This window comes from Ovis canadensis, chromosome 2 (genome assembly GCF_042477335.2).
Source record: "Ovis canadensis isolate MfBH-ARS-UI-01 breed Bighorn chromosome 2, ARS-UI_OviCan_v2, whole genome shotgun sequence".
NCBI lineage: Eukaryota > Metazoa > Chordata > Mammalia > Artiodactyla > Bovidae > Ovis > Ovis canadensis.
Genome location: NC_091246.1, coordinates 67,859,195 through 67,876,622, shown reverse-complemented (window position 1 = coordinate 67,876,622; position 17,428 = coordinate 67,859,195).

Sequence of the window (17,428 nt, the reverse complement as noted above, 5' to 3'; positions counted from 1 at the left end):
CTCTCTCTAGGAGGAATGATTGGGGGAAAACACATTGACTGATGTTAATCATCCTTGGAGAGATGTGTTGAGTTGATGAGAGTAGATCTGTCTCTGAGGACAAGAGAAAGGAGTGGAAAGAAGGAAGACTTGGAAAAAATGAGAGGAAAGGGCTGGAGCTGGACTAGAAACTCCTGAACCTCCTTTCTCTTCCTTCCCAGAACCCGTACTGAATGCTCTCTTTTCTCTCCACCCCTCAGCCTTTCTAAAACAACCCTGTTAGGGACTACCATAAGTATAGACGGGCCAAAGGATCTGTGGGAAACAAACGGTGAATACACAAAAACCCCTTAGAAGCCTAAGAAGAGGGAATTACAGCTAAGATACTTCAGGAGGGTTTGAGAGAGGGGATGGTGTGTGTGTGTGTGTGTGTGAAGATGGGTTCTGAGTCTTTCCAAATGAATGCCCCTTTGAGCCAAAGTGATTAGAATTTAAGGCATTTAAAAATAATCAAAATGATGTTTTATACCAATAAATACACTGGCATGTTACTACTCAAAAATAGTATGATGGGCTAGGCTATAAAGCCGCTAATCCAGTCCCTTCCCCAAATCAAATGTTAGTTCCCCCAAGAGCTGGTTCCCTCATTCAGTATCCCTGTGCTGCTGAGGCAGCCCATAGAGCTTACAAGTTCAGATTCTGGATTCAAACTAATTTTATGTTTAAACCCCAGTTTTGTCAAGTATAGCATAGAACCTTAGGCAAGTTGCTCAACTATCTTTAAGGCTCAGGTTTTGCATTTATAAAATGGGTAGAAACCTTAACACTGTGTTGTGGGTTTTGTGTGACACTTTAATCAAATGATATGTGTAATATGTTGGAAATAGTAGCTGGCACAAAATAAATGTTCAGTAAATATAGCTAGTAATATTCTCAGCCCCATATCATTTTAGACATCTGAATGGTGTCTTCAATTTTCCTATTTTTCTTCCAAAAGATGACCTACTTTATTCTACATAAGAACTATTTTTACCTTGTCCCTCTGTCCCTTTTCCCACAGCCACTACCCTAGTTCAGCTGGTTATAAACTCTAATTCTCCACCTAGCTAGCAGGCAGAATCATCTAACATAGACCTAAGAATGTCTCCTTGCTGCTTCAAAAAAGAGTGATGACTTTCCACTGCTTAGGACAACGTTTAACTCTTTATATTTTATTGAGATATACCTGACATGTAGTACTACTGTACGTTTAAGGCATGCAACTTGTTGATTTGATACATTTACATATTGCAGTAGGATGACCAGCTTGGTGTTGGCCCCTTTCATGTTATATAATTATTGTTTCTTTTTTGTGATGAGAACAATTAAGATCTAGTTTCTTAGCAGCAAAGTTTAATCTTTGTTATGGCGTTCAGGTATCTTGCAGGTCCCCTTGGATACTGCATCACTGGTTCCACTTCACCCCTCTCTGTATCTATGTTCTTTGCCATATGACTTTACAGTTTCTTCCACTCAAGAGTCAGAATCTCTCCCCACCCTTTGGCTTTGGGTTGATCATGTGGCTTGCTCTCCTGCACCTCTGCCATTCTATTCCAGGGAACACCTCAGACCACCTACTGTCTCCCGGGCAGAGTGAGAGGAATGTGGAGCAGAAACATTCTAGATGAGCTCAGCTTAGATCAGCAGATATATGAGAAATATTATACAAGTGTTGTGTGCAGTCACTGAGTTTAGGGTTGTTTGCTTTATAACAATAGACCCCCACAGCCTTTTTCGGGTAAGTTTCTCCTTCAAACCCCATGTATATGCCAGTTTCATAGAAAGATACGTCCCCAGTACATTCCTTGAATTATCTGTTTCTTCTGCTGGGAATACCTTTCTTTTTTTCATCATTATTCAGAATCCTAGTCATCCTTCCAGATTCAGATAATGTATCACATTCTCTGCCAGGCCTTCTCTGATGCCCTCAATCAAATTTAACACTGACTCCTTCAGTAAGTTTCCATAGCCCTTCATCTGTATCCTTTGATATATTCTAGTTATCAATGTATAGAACTACTCCCCACTCACTCCTCAACTTCCTTAAAAGGGATGTTTGTTGTGTGTGTGTGTCTTTTACTCATCATTGTGTCCTCTTCAGTGTCCTGCGTATATTCCAGAAACATTTGTTGAAAAATGGAATGAATGAATGAATAAATAAATTGAAATATATCTGTCCAAAAGCATGTCAGTGATATAAGATTTTCTAACGTTGTGCCCAGTTAAACTTCAGCATTGACAGCACTGATATAAACTGGAGAACATTAGTAAAACAAGTTGAGAAAATCAAAGAACTTAGTTTGGCTAAGAAAAGACAGGCTAATATCAAAGTATAGTTTTCAAAAGGATAAAATTTTAATTCTCATGCAAATATATGAATCCTTGTCAAAGCTTTTTTAATACTGTTTATTTAGTGAGGCAACCAGTAAGATATTAGAATTGGTTTAAAGAACATCTGAAGAACTAGTTATGGATAAGTAATTATTAAGGAATATCAATTAGGCTAAGAATTCAGAGTTACATAAAACTGGTTAATATCCTACAGGATAGTAGTTGATAACCTTTGTCTTTGTTTTTTCCACCAGACAAAAATTATTTGCATCTCTACCAGACAAAGAGCTACACATTAGCATGTGATTTCACTGTATCTGGGAACTTTGATCAATAGTTTTACCACTCATCAGTCACTACGTGAATTATTATGCTTAAGAGTCACACAAAGTATTTTGTAGACTCTGAAAGAAATTAATTCTCTAAATTTGAATCATAGCAGGATTCTGGTAAGCTAAGTCAGTTAAAAATATTTATTGAGTGCATCGATGTGCTGATAAACACAAACACTATGTACTGTGACCTATTCTTTGCCTTTCAGAAGTTTACATTACAAATTATTTTATCTGCATGAGAAATTCCTCAGTTGACAGTCTGATTTGTTCTTTGCAACAGCCTATACATATTAAGAATAGCAGGTGTGGCTATGCTAGTTTTATAAGTAATCCATAACTGAGTTGAATAAATTGTTTAGAATCCTTCACTAATAAAAAAATACATATAGTTTGGATTCAAAACAAAGTTTTCTGCTTCTGAGTCCAATCTTCCAGTGTTTCCTTCCAGAGACCACTCCGATAGGATCTTTGGAGATAGTTTGTTGATCATGTTGTATTATATTCTACTTACAATTTCTTAAAAAGCACTTTTAAACTGAGCCTGCAAATTGCCAGAAGCTATGGAACTAATCTAGTTCACCAACATGTTTTGTTTGGCCTGTACAAGGTGATGGAAATTTTGTTTAATTTAAAAATCAGTATATTTTATATATGTCAAGATTTGGGGCTTTTCTTTATAAAATGGTAGATTTGGCAGTTTTGGGTGCACATCATTATAGGACAGTCGCAGGCGGGAGCTGCGTGTTTTCAGCCCAAAGTGGAACTGGGCTGATATGACTTCACTCGCCAATATGACTTTCAAGACTGGTGAGGACATGGAGTTTGCAACCCTCCCTCCCCTCCCTTCATGGATGCTGGGTGTGCAGCATCCACGTAACTGCAAGGGACGCCAGCATTCTGAACATGCAGAAGGAAGTCTGCTCCTCCCTGGCATGGTTTTCAACTTCCTCTATAAGATGGGCCAGAAATTTCACTTGGCTCTAGAAAGCATTCATGAGTATATCTCTTCAAGTCCTGCTCTCCATGGCTACTACAGCTGAAATGTGTTGGAGTGAAAAACAGAGATTGGGAAAGGGTGGCAAATATATTTTTGTTGCTTGGAAAATCGGCTCCCAGAACTCTGCTGAATAAGGACCAAATGGGATTTCTTCCACCTTTGTTAGCAGGATGATTGTAGAGGTCACATTTGTGGCCTTGGTCTGAGGAAATGCATTCTGAAATATTCTCTATCGAAATAAGAATGTAGTCTAGGACATTGCAGAGGATTAGATAATGGTTTTAGGCCCAGCTGCTGGAATTATCCCTCGGTCTGGATTCCTCTTCAGGACTAAATGAATTAACATTTCATAAATTAATCAATACTTATCCATCAATAGATATGCATGTGGCAGAGGGGAGCAGGGCCAACTCTTTAGTTTTCGTGCAGTTATAGTAACTGGTTGGAAGGAGGGTAACATTCTGTGGGATTGCTGCAGAGATGACTGAGCTCAGAGAGGAAGAGGGTCCTGTGAGAGAGAACCTGAAAGGCTGGGGTAGAGCTACTCAAGACCATCCACCCTGAATTCAGAGGAAACACTGGCATCTCAGCTGATCTGGCTACAGTGACTCACTGGTTCTGGGACCTGGGGTAAATTGCCTGAGCTGCAGTTTCCTCGTGTACAAAGTAAGGATTGTGGTATTTCCTTCTACAAAATGTGGTGGTGAGAATTAAGTAAAGAGACTACCTAAGTGACTGGCCCAGTATAAGCACTACAAAAATATTAGCCCAAACTTAACACCAGTGTATGTCATCTTCCTTTCTTTACTGACAAAGCTTAGGGAGTAGAATTCCTCTGAAGGCAGTGACTTCATAAAGCACAGTAATTGAGGATATCAGCCCCTGAGCAGACTACCTGTGTTTGGATCCCTCTCTGAAAACTACTCATTAGTGTATCCTGGGCTAATTGTATAATATCTTTGTTGCAGCCTCAGTTTCCTCATCTGTAAACTAAGCATAAAATTTGCATCTTCCTCAAGAGGTTGATTGTGAGGGTTATATGCTATAATACAGGTAATTTCTTAGCACAAAGCCTGGCACATGAAAAATAAGACAACAAAGATTTTTCGTCTGTGGAGTATGAAGTAGAGTCTTAGAGTCTCATGTTTTCTTGTTGGAGCAGAACTGGTATACATTTTTTGCAGGATGACATAACAATATTCATCAAGACCCTTCAACATGTTTGCTTTGGATCAACAGTTCTACTTCAAAAACTTATCCTAAGAAAATAATTAATGTTTGAAGATAATTGTTTTTATGAGGAAAAACTTGGAAACACCCTAAATATTCAATAATAGGGGCTTGCTTTAAATAAACTATGGTGTATACATGAAACATTATTCAGACATGCATTCATTCATTCAGTAAGCATTCATTGAGCACATAGGTTGAGAGAATATCTTTGTAAAATCTAGGGATACAGGTATCTTTTTTAATGGAGCTTACGTTTTAATGATTGGTTACCTGGAATAAATAGAAACTTTTTTTTTATGCTGGGTCATGTTAGTATTATGGATAAAAACGGAAAGGGTGTTGTGATAAAGAGTGACTAGGGGTGAGTCAGGGGAAGCCTGACTGAGATGACATTTAAGTAGAACTTTACATGGCAAGATGGACATTAGAAATCACTATTACATATGCCTGTATTTCTTGACCTGAAAAGATACTACAATCCCTGTTTTTTTCATAAAACCATAAGCGTTGGGGTAAGGTCAAAGTCCAAAAGAACTGATATTGATTAGAATTTTTTCCCAACTACTAGTAACTGAAAACTCAACTCAAAGCTGATAAAATAATGAAGTCAGTTGTTTCTTGTAACTGAAAAGGGTGGATTCCAGGGGCTCAGTGACATTCTGGAGGGCCTGGTTTCTCTTTCTCTTATGCATTCTGTAGAGTTGCTTCGTCTCTCATGATCCCCAGATAGCTGCCATCAGTCTCTGGGGCTCTGTTTCCTCATCTCACATAGAACATAGAGAGCATCTTTGTCTTTGTCTCAGTGTCCCAGAAAAAGACATGAACTTCATTGGGGTTGCTCTGGTTTGGGTCACATGAGCACTCCTGAACCAAATTCCTTGGCCAGGGTGATGGCTCCAGTGGTAAGCTGAAGCCATAAGGGATAATGGAACCGACAGTGAGGCAATCCCTAACCACCAGGCTGAGAACTAGAGGGAGAGACAGATGCCAAAAGAATTTGGGCAGACTTTTGCTGGAGAAAGAGGGGAAAGTTCTGGGTAGCAAATACCAGTTGTTGGCATACAACAGCAACAAAACTCCACACCATAAAGTGAATAGTGTTTGTATCTCTGAGCTTTGGATAATGGAATTAGTACCAATTTTTACTTTTCTTTTTTTAAAAAAAATGTATTAAAGTATAGTTGATTTACGATGTTATGCTAATTTATTCTGTACGGCAAAGTGACCCAGGCATACATATATATGTGTATATATATATGTGTGTGTGTGTATATATGTATATATATATAGTGTGTGTGTATATATATGTGTGTGTATATGTATATATATATATATGTATATATATGTGTGTATATATATGTGTGTGTGTGTATATATATATATATATATATATATACACACACATATATGCGTGTGTGCATGCTAAGTCTCTTCAGTCATGTCTGACTCTTCGCAACTCTATGGACTGTAGCCTGCCAGTCTATTCTGTCCATGGGATTTCCCAGGCAACAATCCTGGAGTGGGGTGCCATGCCCTCCTCCAGCGGATCTTCCCAACCCAGGGACCAAACCTGCATCTCATGTCTCCTATATTGACAAGCGGGTTCTTTACCACTAGTGCCACCTGGGAAGCCCATGTATGTATATATTCTTTCCCACTGTGGTTTGTCACAGGATATTGAAGAGTTCCCTATACTATACATTAGGATCATGTTGTTTACTCACTTTTCTTTTCCTTTTTATACTTCCTTATGTGTCTGATTTTTTTTTACAGTGAGAATACATTCATTTTATAACTGCAAAAGAACAAAGCTATTTCCATTTTTTAAATCTGACAGACTGAAGAAAAGGCATTAAATGAATAAAGGCTGTTTTTTTTTAGCCTTTGTGTACTAGCTCTCTACTCTAAATTTACTTCTTCTCCCCTAAAGCACTGTTTTTATAGCAAAACCAGTGATTCTGGCCTTTTCCCTGAGTGAAGAGGAAGGCCCTGTGACCTGGCTTCCAGCATGCACAGACTCTCCCTCCTCCCCACCCAGTTTCTCTTAATGTAGCAGCATGCCTGCCGGCTTGGCTCGCTACTTCAGATGTGCTATTCTGAGCCACTGTAATTATTCAGCCAGTTGAGAGTTCTCATCGGTGACAACTGAGATCCCTCAAACTAAGAATAGGACTCTGACTGATGAAGGAGGATGACAGTGAAGGGACCACAAGGAACTTCACTTGCTTCCTGCCAGGGAGTCCTTGAGACCTAAGTCCTTGGATCCTAGGTTTTTCATTGGTCTGTGGTTTTGCAGTCCATGTGTTTCTGTGACGTCTTGTCAGCTGCATCTTCACAAACATAACATGGGCTGGAGAGGCTTATCAAGGGTCTCAGAGGATGTTCCTTCTCAGCTGGGCTTCCAGCTGAGTATAAGTTTGCCAGACAATTCCTACTCTACTTTTGAGGACTGTTTTCTTCAGAGGCTTTCGATTTGAGGCCAAAAAGATAATTTTGCATTTTCTAAGAGCTTCTGAGAAAGACTAACAAAACTCTCTGCCCTTTTTGCACAGGAGAAGTTGTTCTAAAGTGGCAAAGGATTTTGAAGTTAGAAGGCGGGGTTCCACCTCTGCCAAGCTCTGTGGCCTCAGACAGTTTAAGCTTTTAAGCCTCAGTTTTGTCATCTATAAAATGGGGATAATTAAAACCCCCCTCATGGTGTTGTTCTGATAATTAAACAGTGTTTGGAAATAAATAGCACAGTTGGTGCCCAGCAAATGCTAGCCAATATTATCCTGTTCAGATACTCAGTCATGTCTGACTCTTTGTGATCCCATGGACTATAGCCCGCCAGGCTCCTCTGTCCATGGGATTTCCCAGGCAAGAACACTGGAGTTGATTGCCATTTCCTACTCCAGGTGGTCTTCTTGATCCAGGGATCAAACCCACCTCTCTTGCATCTCCTGCATTGGCAGGTGGATTCTTTACCACTGCACCACCTGGGAAGCCCTACAGTGGAGAAATTCCATGTGCCTCTCAGGAAGTCCAATGGAATCACACTCCACAATCTAAAGAAGCAACTTCAAAAATGTACCCTTTTAATGTACCCAGTGTTTTTCTGCCTTCCAAGTCTAGTCTCCCCTCTCATTCACTCTCACTCCCTGGGGTCACCTTCCACATAGACTAGCTGCACATAGGCCCTTGTCTTGGGTTCTACTTGGGGCACCTAGAGTAAGATAGCTACAAATGAGTAAGAACAGCAGAATATTCTCAAGTGGTTTGGAGTTTTACTTTTCATAAGATTAAGCATCACTTGGTCATATCAAAGATTATGATGACGATAATATTGATAATGAGGGACTTTCCCAGTGGTCCAGTGGTTAGGACTGCACTTTCACTTCAAGGGCCTGGATTCAATCCCTAATAGATCTAAGATCTCGCAAGCCACACAGAGTGGCAGAAAAAAATCAACAGAAAACACCATCAAAAAAATGTTGATAATGATTATGTTGATTTGGGGATTACTGGGGGGTTGCTGATGGTGCCCCCACTTATTGGGTATTCAGCTCATTAAATTCTCAATTTCTTGGTCTTTAGCAAACCAAGCAATAAGGAGTAGATGTGTACAAATAGGAAAGACCTTCTAGGGAAGTAAAAAAGCTGGAGGTAATAAGGCCCAGGGGAATGAAATGATTCAAACCCCCACTGCCCACATACCTTTTCTTTTTTCTTAAAAAAAAAAAAAAAAAAACAAGTCGGGTAGGGGCAACTAGAAAATGCCAACCAATGCCAAAAACAGAGTTCTAGCAGACACAACACCAGGGTTAGAAAAGTGCTGCTGCTGCTGCTAAGTCGCTTCAGTCGTGTCCGACTCTGTGCAGCCCCGTAGACGGCAGCCCACCAGGCTCCCCCGTCCCTGGGATTCTCCAGGCAAGAACACTGGAGTGGGTTGCCATTTCCTTCTCCAATGCATGAAAGTGAAAAGTGAAAGCGAAGTCGCTCGGTCATGTCTAACTCTTCGCGACCCCATGGACTGCAGCCTACCAGGCTCCTCCATCCATGGGATTTTCCAGGCAAGAGTACTGGAGTGGGGTGCCGTTGCCTTCTCCATAGGAAAGGTCAGGGTTGGGTAAGTGACATTCTGTACACTGTGCAGTCAATTCCCAATTGTTCTTATGCTTCTGCACTTCTCTTCCCATTTTCTGCATCTTCGCTTCCCTCATGGCTGCACTGGCCGTGGGAGCAGAACCATCCCGGTGGTGACCCATCTGGTCTCTGTGCATTGCTACTGTGACACAGGACGAGTAGGAGTCTGCAGGTGCTGAGATAAGGACCTTAGCAGGTTTTGTGTTTTATGCTTGGTTTCCCGTCCTAGTTACTCTGGCTGTCTAATAAATTACCCTAAAAGTGAGTGGTGGAAAGAGCCATTGATCATGTTCAGAGAGTCTATGGGTTAGGAATTTGGACAGAGTGCAGCAGGGACAGCCTGCCTTTGCTCCACAGTATCTGGGGCCATGAAGGCTGGGGGCTGGAATCATCTGAGAGTTCATTCATACACGCATCTGGCAGCTGATGCCAGCTGTTGGCTGGAGTCTCAGTTTGTCTCCACTTCAACGGTCCCATGTGGCTCCTCTATGAGAGTTGGTTTGGACTACCTCACAGCATGGCGGCCAAGTTCTGAGGGCAAGCCCTCCAAGAGAGGGAGCCAGGAGGAAGTTTTATCTTCTTCTCTGACCAAGCTTCACAAGTCATGAATCATTATTTCTGCCACATCCTACTCTCTGAAGTAGTTACAAGTCTCATTCAGGTTCAAGGGAAGACTGAATAGAATCTGCCTCTTCTTAGAGGCAAGATTCTGAAACAATGCAGGGCTGGAAATTTTGCTGTGACCTTTTGGGGAAAACAGCCTGCCATATTTACATCCAGGTCACTAAGGGGGTTTATACCAAGGTGCTTCCAAGACTGGATAATTACACTTTGAAACAGGGAAAGGTGAAGATGTTGGGAAGGAGTAATGGCTGGCTTGCATGCAACAAACAAGGATAGATGTTTGATCCACTTTTCCTTCAAGATCCCTGAGAAGAAGTAAAAGAAAAAGGAGGGTCAAAGGAAGGAGCTTAGGTAAATAGTGATTATCAGGTCTGTTGAAACATACTGCCCCACATCAGAAACCTTAAGTTTTGTGGGGGTTTTTGTTGTCTGTTGGTAATTTTTACTGGAGTACAGTTGGTTTCCAGTGTTGTGCTGGCTTCTGGTGTACAGCAAAGTGAGTCAGTTATACATATACATACATCCACCCTTAGATTCTTTTCCCATGTAGGCCGTTACAGAGTATTGCGTAGAGTTCCCTGTGCTATACAGCAGATTCTTTTTAGTTATCTGTTTTATATGTAGTAGTATATATATGATTATATAGTGGAAGTGAGAAATAGATTTAAGGGCCTAGATCTGATAGATAGAGTGCCTGATGAACTATGGAATGAGGTTTGTGACATTGTACAGGAGACAGGGATCAAGACCATCCCCATGGAAAAGAAATGCAAAAAAGCAAAATGGCTGTCTCGGGAGGCCTTACAAATAGCTGTGAAAAGAAGAGAAGCGAAAAGCCAAGGAGAAATGGAAAGATATAAGCATCTGAATGCAGAGTTCCAAAGAATAGCAAGAAGAGATAAGAAAGCCTTCTTCAGCGATCAATGCAAAGAAATAGAGGAAAACAACAGAATGGGAAAGACTAGAGATCCCTTCCAAAAAATTAGAGATACCAAGGGAACATTTCATGCAAAAATGGGCTCCATAAAGGACAGAAATGGTCTGGACCTAACAGAAGCAGAAGATATTAAGAAGAGGTGGCAAGAATACACAGAAGAACTGTACAAAAAGGATCTTCATGACCCGGATAATCACGATGGTGTGATCACTCATCTAGAGCCAGAAATCTTGGAATGTGAAGTCAAGTGAGCCTTAGAAAGCATCACTACAAACAAAGCTAGTGGAGGTGATGGAATTCCAGTAGAGCTATTTCAAATCCTGAAAGATGATGCTGTGAAAGTGCTGCACTCAATATGCTAGCAAATTTGGAAAACTCAGCAGTGGCCACAGGACTGGAAAACGTCCGTTTTCATTCCAATGCCAAAGAAAGGCAATGCCAAAGAATGTTTAAACTATCGTACTCATCTTACTCATTTCACATGCTAGTAAAGTAACGCTCAAAATACTCCAAGCCCGGCTTCAACAGTACATGAACCATGAACTTTCGGATGTTCAAGCTGGATTTAGAAAAGGCAGAGGAACCAGAGATCAAATGGCCAACATCCGCTGGATCATGGAAAAAGCAAGAGAGTTCCAGAAAAACATCTATTTCTGCTTTATTGACTATGCCAAAGCCTTTGACTGTGTGGATCACAATAAACTGTGTGGAAAATCCTGAGAGAGATGGGAATACCAGACCACCTAACCTTCCTCTTGAGAAATCTGTATGCAGTCCAGGAAGCAACAGTTAGAACTGGACAGGGAACAACAGACTGGTTCCAAATAGGATAAGGAGTACGTCAAGGCTGTATATTGTCACCCTGCCTATTTAACTTCTATGCAGAGTACATCATGAGAAACGCTGGGCTGGAAGAAACACAAGCTGGAATCAAGATTGCCAGGAGAAATGTCAATAACCTCAGATATGCAGATGACACCACCCTTATGGCAGAAAGTGAAGAGGAACTAAAAAGCCTCTTGATGAAAGTGAAAGAGGAGAGTGAAAAAGTTGGCTTAAAGCTCAACATTCAGAAAACAAAGATCATGGTATCTGGTCCCATCACTCCATGGGAAATAAATGGGGAAACAGTGGAAACAGTGTCAGACTTTATTGTTTTGGGCTCCCAAATCACTGCAGATGGTGATTGCAGCCATGAAATTAAAAGACGCTTACTCCTTGGAAGAAAAGTTAAGACCAACCTAGACAGCATATTGAAAAGCAGAGACATTACTTTGCCGACTAAGGTCCGTCTAGTCAAGGCTATGGTTTTTCCAGTGGTCATGTATGGATGTGAGAGTTGGACTGTGAAGAAGGCTGAGCGCCGAAGAATTGATGCTTTCGAACTGTGGTGTTGGAGAAGACTCTTGAGAGTCCCTTGGACTGCAAGGAGATCCAACCAGTCAATTCTGAAGGAGATCAACCTTAGGATTTCTTTGGAAGGAATGATGCTAAAGCTGAAACTCCAGTACTTTGGCCACCTCATGTGAAGAGTTGACTCATTGGAAAAGACTTTGATGCTGGGAGGGATTGGGGGCAGGAGGAGAAGGGGATGACCGAGGATGAGATGGCTGGATGGCATCACTGACTCGATGGATGTGAGTCTGAGTGAACTCTGGGAGTTGGTGATGGACAGGGAGGCCTGGTGTGCTGCAGTTCATGGGGTCCCAAGGAGTCGGACACGACTGAGCGACTGAACCGAACTGAACTGAGTATATATATGTGGAGAAGTAAACGGCAACCCACTCCAGTGTTCTTGCCTGGAGAATCCCGGGGATGGCGGAGCCTGGTGGGCTGCCGTCTATGGGGTCGCACAGAGTCGGACACAGCTGAAGCGACTTAGTAGCAGTAGCAGTAGCAGTATATATATGTCAATCCCAAACTCCCAATTTATCCCTCCCCCCTTACCCCCTGGTAGCCATAAGTTTGTTTTCTATATCTGTAATTATATTTCTGTTTTCTAGATATGTTCATTTGTACCCCTTTCTTAAACTCCACATATAAGCGATAACATATGATATTTGTCTTTCTCTGACTGACTTCACTCAGTATGACAATCTCTGGGTCCATCCATGTTGCTGCAAATGGCATTATTTCATTCTTTTTATGGCTGAGTAATACTCCATTGTACATATGTACCATATCTTCATTATTCATTTATCTGTTGATGGGCAGCTACATGTAAACCAATGAAACCAGAACACTCCCTAACACTATACACAAAAACAAAGTCAAAATGAATTTAAAACCTCAATGTACGCCTAGATACTATAGAACCCTTAAGGGAAAATATAGGCAGGACACTCTGACATAAATCACAGCAAGATCTTTTTTTGATCTACCTCCTGGAGTAATGAAAAAAAAAAAAAAACAGAGACCTTAAGTTTAAACAGTTGAATCTTCTGTCAGACTTGCTGGACAAAGCTCTATGGAGGCAGAGACTAAGTCAGCCTCGTTCTAAGATGTGTTCAAACTTGTGTGGACAAAGGGGCCCTGGGGAGGGCTGGGTGTTGGCAAAGATCTGAGGGGAAAATTGCATCCCTAGTTTGACCAGTAGGGTTACATTCTGAATGTCCTATGGGAGGGCTTGTGCTGTCAATGTATTGACATGCCAAGTGTCACACAAGAATCACAGACTTCTGAGGTGCTCTGTGAAGAGGATCCTCAAACCTAGTAGGCACTTGGGGCACAATTCTTCATGCACTCCCATTTCCTCGGGGAGGGGTCTGAGAGTTGCAGAGATTCCATGAAATATGCAATTCCTGCTGAGAGGGAGCAGATCTGTTGCTTATCTTCACATGCTCTGAGTGACTTTACTGGGTGATTATGAACCACCAGATGTTGGATTGAGCAAGATTGTGTCCTACTGACTCTGTAGCCCAAACAGCGCTCTAGAATCTGACAGGGAAATGCTAAACAAAAGAAGGGAGAATGAGAGGCAAGCAGGTTTGGGGAGAAGTGGCCTGAAGAAGAGGGAGGAGAGGAGGCTGATACTGAAGCTTTTGGCCCCTTCCTTTTCCTAGCACTTCTGGAGTAGCCCTTGGCAAAGAGTCCACATGAAGTACCTTCTGGGTTCCTGACAGTGTGACTCTTAGGACCTACCTGCTGATGCCAGCCAGGGCCTAAAAATACATGAGAGTGAATAGCTGGGGGTGGGGGGTGCTTCTCTCCTGGAGACCCAGAGTGTAAAGACTTGTTCTTCCCTTCCTTTAACAAGCATATGCTCCTCTAGAAAGTCAGCTGGCACCTGCCCTTTGCTTCCTTTTCATTCTTTCCTTCATTCTTGGAATATGCACATGATGTCTGGATCTGAAGCAGCTATATTATGTCATGAATCAAGAGTCATGTGCAGAAAATAGCAGAACAGTAAGATCAAACATAACCTATATCCCTGGTAGCTTTGTGATGCTATATGTCCATCCTGTACAGGCTGCCCCTGGAATTCTTTATATCTCAGAGAAACAAACTTATAGCTTATTGCTGTTGCTGCTAAGTTGCTTCAGTCGTGTTTGACTCTGTGCGACCCCAGAGGTGGCAGCCCACCAGGCTCCCTCCTCCCTGGGATTCTCCAGGCAAGAACACTGGAGTGGGTTGCCATTTCCTTCTCCAATGCATGAAAGTGAAAAGTGAAAGTGAAGTTGCTCAGTCGTGTCCAACTCTCAGCGAACCCATGGACTGCAGCCTACCAGGCTCCTCCGTCCATGGGATTTTCCAGGCAAGAGTACTGGAGTGGGGTGCCATTGCCTTCTCCTATAGCTTATTGAGTCAGTGGTATTTAGGTTTGTCTGTCAGCCATTAAGAGCACTGAAAATGTGGCACTTTTTAAAAAAAATTAATTATTGTTTGCACTGGGTCTTTGTTGCTGCATGAGAGCTATCTACAGTTGCAACGAGCAGGAGGTTACTCTTTGTTGCTGTGCAGAGGCTTCTCACTGTGCTGCCTTCTCTTGTTGTGGAACACAGGCTCTAAGCGTGCGAGCTTCAGTAGCTGTAGCACATGGGCTCAGTAGTTGAAGCTCGAGGGCTCAAGAGCTCAGGCATAGTAGTTGTGATGCTCTGAGGCATGTGGAATCATCATGGACCAGGAATCGAAAATCTCCTGCATTAGCACGTGGATTCGGATCCCCTGTACGATCAGGGCAGTCTGCTGTAGCACTTCTTAAAGGAATGCTCAACTATCGTTACATGATTTTGGGAGGCCAAGTTTCTGACACCCATTTTGAAAAGTTTTTTAGTATATAATGGGCAATTCTTTTCAATGAGTTTTGGTCACAAAATAAAACACAATGTCATCTAATCTTTTCTTCAGTTCAGTTCAGTCACTCAGTCGTGTCCGACTGTTTGTGACCCCATGGACTGCAGCACACCAGGCTTCCCTGTCCATCACCAGCTCCCAGAGCTTACTCAAACCCATGTCCATCGAGTTGGTGATGCCATCCAACCATCTCATCCTCTCTCATCCCCTTCTCCTCCTGCCATCAGGGTCTTTTCCAAGGAGGCAGTTCTTTGCATCAAGTGGCCAAAGTATTGGAGTTTCAGCATCAGTCCTTCCAACGAATATTCAGGACTGATTTCCTTTAGGACTGACTGGTTTGATCTTCTTGTAGTCCAAGGGACTTCAAGAGTCTTCTCCAACATGACAGTTCAAAAGCATCGATTCTTCGGTGCTCGGCTTTCTTCACAGTCCACCTCTCACATGCATACATGAATATTGGAAAAACCATAGCTTTGACTAGACAGACCTTTGTTGGCAAAGTAATGTCTCTATTTTTTAATATGCTGTCTAGGTTGGTCATAGCTTTTCTTCCAAGAAGCAAGCGTCTTTTAATTTCATGGCTTCAGTCACCATCTGCAATGATTTTGGAACCCAAGAAAATAAAGTCTCTGTTTCCATTGTTTCCCTATCTATTTGCCATGAAGTGATGGAACCAGATGCCATAATCTTAGTTTTCTGAATGCTGAGTTTTAAGGCAACTTTTTCACTCTCCTCTTAAACTTTCATCAAGCAGCTCTTTTGTTCTTCTTCACTTTCTGCCATAAGGGTGGTGTCATCTGCATATCTGAGGTTATTGATATTTCTCCCAGCAATCTTGATTCCAGCTTGTGCTTCATCCAGCCCAGCATTTCATATGCTGTACTCAGCATATAAGTTAAATAAGCAGAGTGACAATATAAAGCCTTGATATACTCCTTTCCCGATTTGAAACCAGTCTGTTGTTCCATGTGCAGTTCTAACAGTTGCTTCTTGACCTGCATACAGATTTCTTATGAGGCAGATAAGGTGGTCTGGTATTCCCATCTCTTAAAGAATTTTCCACAGTTTGTTATGATCCACACAGTCAAAGGCTTTGGCATAATCAATAAAGTAGAAGTAGATGTTTTTCTGGAATTCTCTTGCTTTCTTGATGATCCAGTGGATGCTGGCAATTTGATCTCTGGTTCCTCTGCCTTTTCTAAATCCAGCTTGAACATCCGAAAGTTCACGGTTCATGTACTGCTGAAGCCTGGCTTGAAGTATTTTGAGCATTACTTTACTAGCGTGTGAGATGAGTGAGATGAGTACGATAGTTTAAACATTCTTTGGCATTGCCCTTCTTTGGGATTGGAATGAAAACACCTTTTCCAGTCCTGTGGCCACTGCTGAGTTTTCCAAATTTGCTGGCATATTGAGTGCATCATCTTTCAGGATTTGAAATGGCTCAACTGGAATTCCATCACCTCCACTAGCTTTGTTTGTAGTGATGCTTCCTAAGGCCCCCTTGACTTCACATTCCAGGATGTCTGGCTCTAGGTGAGTGATCACACCATCATGTGTGATCCTTTCTTAGGTCTCATAAAACACAGATTTGCAAGAACATATCTTGTCTAATCAAGATCATTTCTCCAACAATGAAAATTTGTTTCAGTAATATCAATAATCTATGCAACTGACCTGCTTCAACACTTTTTTTGGTACATAATAGAACTAAGATCATGGCATCCGGTCCCATCACTTCATCGGAAATAGATGGGGAAACAGTGGAAACAGTGTCAGTCTTTATTTTTTGGGGGCTCCAAAATCACTGCAGATGGTGATTGCAGCCATGAAATTAAAAGACGCTTACTCCTTGGAAGAAAAGTTATGACCAACCTAGATAGCACATTCAAAAGTAGAGACATTACTTTGCCGATGAAGGTCCATCTAGTCAAGGCTATGGTTTTTCCAGTGGTCATGTATGGATGTGAGAGTTGGACTGTGAAGAAGGCTGAGCGCCAAAGAATTGATGCGTTTGAACTGTGGTGTTGGAGAAGACTCTTGAGAGTCCCTTGGACTGCAAGGAGATCCAACCAGTCCATTCTGAAGGAGATCAGCCCTGGGTGTTCTTTGGAAGGAATGATGCTAAAGCTGAAACTCCTGTACTTTGGCCACCTCATGCAAAGAGTTGACTCAGTGGAAAAGACTCTGATGCTGGGAGGAATTGGGGGTAGGAGGAGAAGGGGACGACCGAGGATGAGATGGCTGGATGGCATCACTGATTCGATGGATGTGAATCTGAGAGAACTCTGGGAGTTGGTGATGGACAGGGAGGCCTGGTGTGCTGTGATTCATGGGGTCGCAGAGAGTCGGACACGACTGAGTGACTGACCTGAACTGAATAGCTTATTTCCATAGATTTTTGGTCAAAAAGTATAGTCTTTTTGAAGATTAATTAAACATTCACATGTGTGTGTATGTTAGTCACTGAATCATGTCTGACTCTTCATGATCCCATGGACTGCAGCCTGCCAGGCTCTTCTGTCCATGGAATTC